The following is a 9,053-nucleotide window of genomic DNA, read 5'->3' as shown; positions in this document are numbered from 1 at the left end:
ATCCTCGGACCTCAACACAGCTCCCTAAGGGATTGACAATTTGGATGTGTAGTCAGGCTCTTGCTTGTTTATGTGCTACAAGAAGAAGACAATGCTAGTTCTGAAAGGTGCCTTTGTGGGGTCCTTAGGTGTAGGCCTTGAGGCTCGCAATCAAAACTAACTAAGTGCTAGGCGTTCCACTGCTATATCAGTATAGCAGATGTAGAACAAGAGTGTTTTTAGTCGATTACTTGTGCCCCAAGTTACTTGGACTTCTTGTTATCAAAGGATTGTCGTGGATAGGTTAATTCAACATTAAGTTCTTTTTCTTGCCTTGTAAACAAGGACTTTTAGTTCATAGTCTTGTATGTTCAAATGAAGGTAGTCCAGGCACCTTTAAGCCATTTACGTGGTTCTTAATTGATTTTAATGACAACATATCCATTAAACTAACCAGATCCAGATGCAAATGGAGCTCTTAAGATAGGAAAACTGATGGAAATAACTTGAATACATATTGAAGAATGCATTAAGTGATAGATCTACAAATTTAGAAAACAAACAAAGAGCGTCAAGCAAGATTTCACCTTGTTTGTCAAGGTTGAACCTCTTGCAATCATTTCTCCTTGAATTAACAGGGGTTTATATGCTAAAAAGGGATGGATGGTATTTACACAAAGGAATCAATACTATGCCACTAAGGGAGATAAAAGAACTTTAAACTGGGCAAGAGATAGCTTGTCGCTAAAAAAGACTGAATCTGGGTTGATTTCAACTTTTGATGCAAATCTAGCTTGAGAGCAGAGTTTGAATGTTTTTTTGTTTGATGAGTGTCCTTATTTCTGGGGCCTCTTCCTCATTTTATAAGCAAATTAGCCCGACTGCTATGACTTTGCTCTTGCCCGAAAGCATCTGAAGGGTAGTGAGTCATCAACTTTTTACTTGGAGTGTCACTAGAAAGTGTTCTTTGGTTGGTAGTAGGTTAGTCTTCATCACTTGTCACTTCAGTGGTAAGCACGTGGCTTGTATCTTGGCTGAGAAGGCTTCACTTTGCCTTTGGGCTTGGTGATGGGCTTCAGGCAAGTCCCCTTTTAGTTGGCATCCTTGGTTTTCCTTCATCTAGGTCCAATGTTGAAATATTAACCTAAACAGTGCCCCCTCTAATCGTTGTTGGGTCTGCAACCCAAGACGCTAATAATGATTAAATAGCCATCTCACGTCTTCACTCGGGACTTCCACCATTTAAAGCAGCCGTTGGTTAACTAAAACCCTTGCACTAACCCACAAATTCCATCGTTAATTAAGCACTTACTATATAATCCTTACGTAAACTCCTTGGCAAAGCACCTTAGCCATTTTGAGCCTTCAAATTCCCAGAACTTCCCAGAATTCTCAAAGTCTTCAGACTTTTTAGAAACGTCTCTCATTCATTCTCATTCTTTACTTCTAATTCCAACTTTTCTTCCCATCTTCTCTTTAAAATCATCTAATGGCACCCAAAGTTGCTCGAACTCAATCTTCTTGCGGATCTGGTGAGGGTCTTTCCATCATGCGCCGTTTACTCAATGGTCTGCATCGCCCTAGTGCAGGCCTGCACACTAAACTCTTCTTCGATGAAGGAAAAACACACTCCTTCAAGCCTGCATGGACCTCTTCAGTCCCAATTTCTGTTGAAATCAACATGCCTAAGGAGAAATGGTTCACCCCAAACCTATTTTTGGCCGAGTCAGGCATCTCCTCATCCAAATGGTCAAACCATCGTCGTGGGTTCCCACTGATAAAGGATGAAGAATGGACACAATGGATAAACAAGCTCAAACCCATCTTTAAAAGGAAATGGATGAACAATGAAATTTATGAGCTGATGATGTTGTCCAAATCGACTGTGATAGCTAAGCCCGAGCTGTTCACTACGGCTCTTCTTTTTTGGAACTCGGGCACTAATACCTTCAACTTTAGGATGGGCTTCATGTCCCTGACCATCCTTGATATGGCAAAGGTCTTCGGGCTAAGGCCCTCGGGCAGGGTCGTAGATGTTACCCATGGTTGGGCTCCTCCTTGCCCAACCACTGAAAGCTCGGGAAGCTCTAGTCCTATAGTTCAATTAGAGTATAACTTTGTGACTTTCAAGAGTTATGGGACCTCTTTCACGAGTTTTATCCCATTTGTGAAAAAGGAATTTGGCCACTCATCCTCCAACACCAACAGAGATCAAGAGCATTTGTATTTTTTACTATACTAGCTCAACAAACATGTTTTCCCCAAAAAGTACAAGGGAGTAAAAGTCGAGTGGATCCCTTTAGTGGAAGCTCTGCATAATTTCGATAATATGGCAACAGGCCCTTTCCTCATTGCTCATTTCTATCATCTCCTGTATGAGATCACCAAGGGTGAACCATTTGAAACCAACCTTAATGGTCATACTTGGAAGATTCAGCTTTGGCTTCAATGGTAATTCCCCGAGCTTCAGGCTCCCAACCTTGAATTCCGTGAGGGTGTTGCTCCTGCCAGAATTCTAGCCGAAGGTTCTCCAACCAATCACTCTACATTTGCTTGTCTCTATTTCTTCAGAGTTTGCAAGACTCGGGTAGACTTGGAGTGGGGAGCTTCAGTTCTTAGAAGGTATCCTTGGTTTTCTGACCAAGCTTTTTAAGACGCATTTAGAGAAGATGCCAGCACCTTATGTAGAGAGAAATTTATCAGCTGCATTTAGTCGATGGACCTGGCTTGAGATGTAAGGAGCGACCCCTATGAGTGCGGGCTAAAAGTTTATCATCCAAACTTCTGTAGCAGGCAGCTGGGCTTTATACAAGTTATTCCAATCCTATTTTTTGACTTTGTTCAATGTGGCACCTCCTACCGTCTCCACTTTCCTCTAGAAGTCAATTTCCAAGCTACTCGATGCAGCCTTGAGGTTATGAGCAAGGTTGCTAGCAAACCTATGCCTTTAATTTCGAATGTACTTCAAGCTTCACTTTTTGGTGGGAAACAAGGTGGACTAAAAAGTATGGATGAAACTTATGTGAAGAACATGATTGCCTTTTCAAGCATCTCTTCATCAAGTCTTATCCTAAGCTGAGTGAGCTTGAAAGTTGGGAGGAAATGATTCATCAGAAGAACCAACTCCCTCTAATAGGTACCTCTTACTTCTTTAACTTGTAATTTTATGAATCTGCATTCTTTTAATACTTTTCTTGGTTTTCCTACACTTGCAGCTTAAGGCAATCGTGCTGAGATGGATGTTGGGCAAGATGAAGAGGCTGGGGGATGCCTTTGTGCTTCAAGAAGCCGCGGCTGAAGCAGAAAGACAAGGTGCTGAAGCAGGTAGGGGCATCTCCGAGTTACTTGGAGATTCTGAGGGCAAGGTAGAACCTGTAATGGAGCCTCGAGCAACGCATCAGACTCAAGCAACAGTAGTAAAGAATTCTGAGTTTGAGCCCAAAGAGCGACCTGGAGCTCAACTCTCCACCCCTGGTTTGCAGGCAACCCCTTTAAAGAAGACAACAAGGGCACATGCTGCTAAATCCTCCAAGTCTTCTGCTTCTATAACTGAGGCGAGCATGGGTAGGAAGAAACAGAAAGCTTCCAGTGAGTGAATTTTGTTTCAACCTTCCCTTCTTACTTGCATTTTGTGTTTAAAAGCTAATAACTTCATTTTCCTCTAATCTAGGGCCTCAAGTAACCAAGAAGCCTACTGTTGTTTCAAGGAAGGATCCACTGGGGGCCGAGATGTATCAAAAGGCCAAGGATCTGTAAGATTCTACCCTTGAAGCACTAGAGGTATGACATGCTTCTCACGATATTCCTTTAACCTCTTCATTTTCTTAACTCTTTGCCCGAACACCTGAAATAGGCCATAAGGGAAGAAATGATCTCTTCACCTAAGGCTTCTTCATCTCCAGCCCAAATAGTACAAAATTCTCCTTTTTGGGCTAAGTCTTTAAAGGTATATTTCTTTTTCATTCTTTATACTTGTATCTTTACCAATCTTGGAGCTTTAACACTTGTCTTTCACCTTTGTAGGCTAAGGTTAGAGAGTCTGCTTCTCAGGTCGGGCACAATTCTTCTTCTATTCCTTCAACCTCTCATCCCTTAGTGGTGGCTTCTACTTCTCAATTTGACTCGTCCACTGGGGAAATGTTGCACTTTGTGGAAGAGTACAACAATCCGATGAGTACTTCTAGTATGAATCTTTCTGTTTTAACACCCATTTTATTTATACTTATTTTCTATCTTGTTTTTCCTAGCCATCCCCCATGCAGGAGTTCTAACCAGCATCAACAACCTTTGAGGAACCTATAGTCCCTGAGATCCTCGTGGTATCAGAGGTAATTAGGCCACGGGCTTTTCCTGATCCAGCAATCATTACAGAGGAGCTTTCTCCTTCTACTCAAGACCCTGCTCAGGTATAGAAGTACCTTCACTTCTATCTTCTTTTCCATAACTTAGTTACTGACATTTGCTCTTTCTCTTTGATATTTATAGGCCTTTAGTGAATGTTCGGGCACAATTCCTCCTTCTCAAGTTAGTGGGAGTGATCCACCTCCACAACTAAGAGTCATTACCCCTTATTCCAAGGCCTCAGGCTCCATTCTGGTATATTGACTTCTCAAATCTTACCTTTCTTCATTCTGAATTGTAGTCCTTTTCCTAACTTTATCTTTTTTGCCTTGTAATAGGGCCCTGGAGAGGACTCGAGCTAATCTCATCCAAGCCTAGTGCACAAAACAAAACTTCCTTGGCCTCCTCTAGCTTCTAGGGTCATAGGGATCCCCATCCTTAGGCCTAAGAAGAAGGTCAAAACTGCTGTTACCACTTCTATTTCTGCTCTTGCTCTAGAGATCCTTCATTCTCTGCCAACTGAGGCTGTCCCTTCTGTTACTGCTAAAGGTGTTGGAGAAATACCTCCACCTCTGTCATCTACTCCTTCAATAACGTCTTTGCCCAAGTTGGTCAATAAGTTCGGGCAGATTAAGACCAAGCTGCAATCTCCTTCACTTTCATCAGAATCTCATCTTCTTCAAAATGCTAGTCGAATCTTTGAGGATTGGATGAAGAGGGACTTCACTGCTTCATTCAGTCTTAAGATTCTTCATGATGCTGAAAAGGCTTTCACCAAACTCTACAACGCTTAGTTATTGTTAAAGGCTCAATACAAGTCATTTCTTAGTTTCTTTGAGAAACTGTGGGCCCTGAGGGATCATCATCAAAAGGCAGAGTGGGCATCTAATAGAGTTAAATGTTTCCAAGAAAAACACACGAAGACATCAGCCACACTCCAATAGTTAGTGGAGGAAGGATCAATGATGGAAGATAGAATCACAGTGGTTGACGTCGAGATTCAAAGATTGGAAATGCAAAGTTGTTAGGTTAGTATCTCTTGTAATCCTTTTTACATGAAATGAAATGTACTTCTTCTTCATCTTTACTTATCTCAATTCTTGTTTTCTTTCTCTCCCATACACCAATGGTCTCTTGATTAAGGACCTGACTGCAACCACTTGGTCATTTATTTTTTGTTCTGACATTACTGGTGTTGGGGAGTTAGGACAGTATAGGGTCTATCACATTCTTCCCTGCTGTGGAACAATCCTTGCTCCAAAAGCTTTTAGGTCGTCACCTTAGTCGGGCGGTCGTTCTCATTAGTTTCTAAGCACTAAAGAATCCCATACTAGGATTATAAAAGCTGGCTTCTGCCACATTGGCAGTGGGGAGGAATGGCCGTGACTCGGCCTCCACCATTTCCCAAAATCTTGGTCATGTGGCTCATTTCTCATGGTAAATTGCTACTTGTTGATGCAGGGTGGAAGGCACATAGAGACTTTGATGAATGCAATATCAGCCTAGTATAGCTCCATACGTGGAAGTACTATCTACAACAACGAAGGCTAACATGATTTACTTGGAGCCCAAGTCAACCTCCATGGGCAATATCCCATGAGTTCTAGTGATGGCTCCAGAGAAACTAGAAATTGTTAGATCCGTGGGGATGAGATCTTCCTCACTTTTACACACCTTTTTCATCTGTTTATATGGTAACACATTGATCACAGCTCATCCATCAATTAAAACCCTCTTGAAGGGTACTCTCTCCAAATGAGTAGTTACATAAATGGGCTTGAAATGGTTGGCTAGGGTCAAACTCGGGCGACTGAAGACCATTCTGTCTGAGTACACTCTCTCGGGCTCTTTTTTTATGAGCTCCGGCAAACCTATTCTGCCTGACTCTTCTTTTCCCACTTCTTCAATACTAACATACGCTATCATAGGTTCTGTTGCCAAGTAATCACCCTCCATTATGGCAGGTTGATCATGCTTATGACAAAACATGGCAGATAAAACAAATGTCATGTTTACATGGAAGTTGCTAGGTTCAGGTAAATCCTCATTCTTGCCCCCAATGTGGTCCCTGAATTCATCTAACTAGGCTTGGCTTCTTTTGGGAACATTAGCTTGGGAAACCTTTCTTCCCGAGTTATGCCAATGTTCTGTGCCTACACTAGGTTCTCACAAAGAGTATCAACCAGCAATAGTGGTGTATTCTTCTCTCGGTGAGATAGTTCTAAAACATATTGGCTCCGGGCTCCATCTTGGTGTTGGTATCATTACCATGTCCTCTTGAGTTGTCTTTAGGATTCTGTACTTCTCAGGATGAGGGCTTTGTGGCACATTATCTCCTTCACCCTCAGTCTTGCTATTTGCCTTTTTTAAGCTCATTTTTGCTTCTCCAATGAAGTTGATTTCTTCCTCTATAAGGTACTTTCTCAAACTTCACATTTTCAGAGGTTTCCGAGGTAGTGGGGACTTTTAATGAGTTCATGTGGGCTTTATGTTGCCTTTGAACTCTCCTGATCATAGAGGCTCCCATTTCTTTGACAGGCTTCCCATCTTTTCCTTCTACGTACCATTTCAGCCTGAATAGGGATATAATGCTCTTTGTTCTTCTTTTCATTCTAACATCATTGTAACTTGGTTGGGGATACTTTACATCCACCCATTTTGGTATTTTGGCTTCTCTATCCTCCACCTCTTCAGAGGCTTCATAATTTCTGAATACCTCTGATAAGCCATTTGGTTGAGAATCTCATCCTAACCTTTGGAAAACATTTCTAGAGGTCTATTTCTCAACTGCCTGCATGATACTTCCGCAGGCTTCTTGTTCCTCTTTCTCCTTTCTTCTGATCAATTCTTGATCAATAATGGCTCTTGATGTTAGCACTTCTAGCTCACATTCGCCCTGGCACTTACTACACAACACCAGTCCTTTAACTATAGTTGCTTTGGGTTTCTTGGGCAGCTTGATAGTTCATTCTGTTGGTTTGTCAACTTGCCTCATTTCTGCTTTCACTTCCCAAGTAGCTTTTCCTATCCCCTTTTCACCCAAGTTAAGTTGATAATGTTTATTGGGGCTTTTGGGAAGGGATTCGTGTCAATCATTATATTGGCTTGTGATTTTCCAACAACTTTCCCTTCACTATGAGGTCTTGTATCCAATCCTTGAACTGGACACAGTTGGTTATGGAGTGATTGAAGGTTTAATGCAGGTTGCAATACTTTTTTCCCTTTAGCTCTTCTGGCTTAGGCATCTTTGTGGTGCTGTTGGGCACAATCACTTTTGCCCGCACCAACTCTTAATAAATCTCCGAGGCCTTGGTTAAATCAAAAGAATAACTTTGGTATTTAGGGGGCTTCATAGGGACAAATCCACCATCATTCATCACCACTTTCTAATCCTTCACTAGTTGGACTAAACCCTTCACTATTAAAGGTTTAAAGAGGGTAGTCATCTCTGCTGCACACATGTCCATCCCTTCTTTTCCATGGCTATCATTTTGTTCTGGCTTAGCTCCTTCAAACTCCACTTGGTGAATTGCAACTTTATTTTTGTAAAAATGAGGAGCCTTAGATGAGTGCTTCACTTGCTGTTCCTCAAGCAACAACTTTTCGTACTTGGTGGTAGCAATTACCAACTCTTGTAACTCGTTGAACTGTACATTATAAAACTTTTTCCTCAAAGGTAGCATCAAAGCCTTCTGAGCAATGGATTTGAGTTGGGCATGATTGATATGGAATTGGCACCTTATTCGTGTCATTTTGAACCTCATCATGAAGTCTTCTGTAGACTCATGTTCGTATTGCTTCACCTCCACTAAATCATTGAGAGACATCTTAGGCTCAATCCTATAAAACTGCTCATGGAAAGCCATCTCCATTTGCCCTCAGTTAGCAATAGAATTGGGGGGTAACAGAGAATACCATTGAGATGCTAGGCCAACGAATGAGTTCCCAAACAATCTTAACTTATAATTAGGATTGTCTTAGAATGCCACACAATGGTTGGAGAACTTGAAGATGTGATCTCTAGAGGATACACTGTTATTCTCCCCACTAAAAGTGAGAAACACGGGCATCTTGAAGTTGAGTGGAAAATGATTCTGCTCATCAATATACTCCGGGTATGGCTTCTGGTAAGTGATCCTGAACAATAGGCGAGCCTGAGGTTGAGCATTTTAGGCCATTATCCTTCTTAACTCAGCTAACTCATCTCTAAGCTGCTGGTTAGCTGTATTGTTGTATGGGGTATATGGGGTTCCTAATTTTGGGCTACGGTCATTGCCCGATAAGGTTTCATTCTTTGGTTCGAGCTGTCTCCACTTGGCATCCCCTCCTTTACTGGCCAATGGTGGGGCCAAAATTTGATGCGTGATTTATACGCACACAAATTAAACCCTCTTTTTGTCAATTGTAGTATAAGTATAAGTAGGGATCGTTCTGGACCGGGGATTAGGAGGGATTGTTAACCACTTGGATTTGACTCAGAAACGTAAAATAACAATATGAAACACTATACTAGACTCAAGGAATGCAAAACTAAACTTTAAAACACTAAAACAAACCAAAAGACTCAAACATTTCCCAAAACACTCAAAACTGCCTTAAAATCACTTTCTGGGCAGTTTTGAGCACTTTGAGTACTTTGGACGAATTTATGTAACAAATTGAATCACAAACGTAAAAACGTAATATAAAACACTAAACTAGACTCAAAGAATGTAAAACTAAACTTTAAAACA

The 9,053-nt window shown here is 41.5% G+C and overlaps 1 pseudogene; it reads left to right on the top strand.

Annotated features, from left to right (window-relative positions):
* The first annotated feature begins 1,468 nt into the window (after positions 1 to 1,468).
* On the top strand, positions 1,469 to 5,114 carry LOC148697949 (uncharacterized; annotated as a pseudogene).
* Positions 5,115 to 9,053: the final 3,939 nt, after the last annotated feature.

This window comes from Pyrus communis, chromosome 3 (genome assembly GCF_041283825.1).
Source record: "Pyrus communis isolate YQ-2024b chromosome 3, ASM4128382v1, whole genome shotgun sequence".
NCBI lineage: Eukaryota > Viridiplantae > Streptophyta > Magnoliopsida > Rosales > Rosaceae > Pyrus > Pyrus communis.
This window is presented reverse-complemented; position numbering and strand designations above follow the sequence as displayed.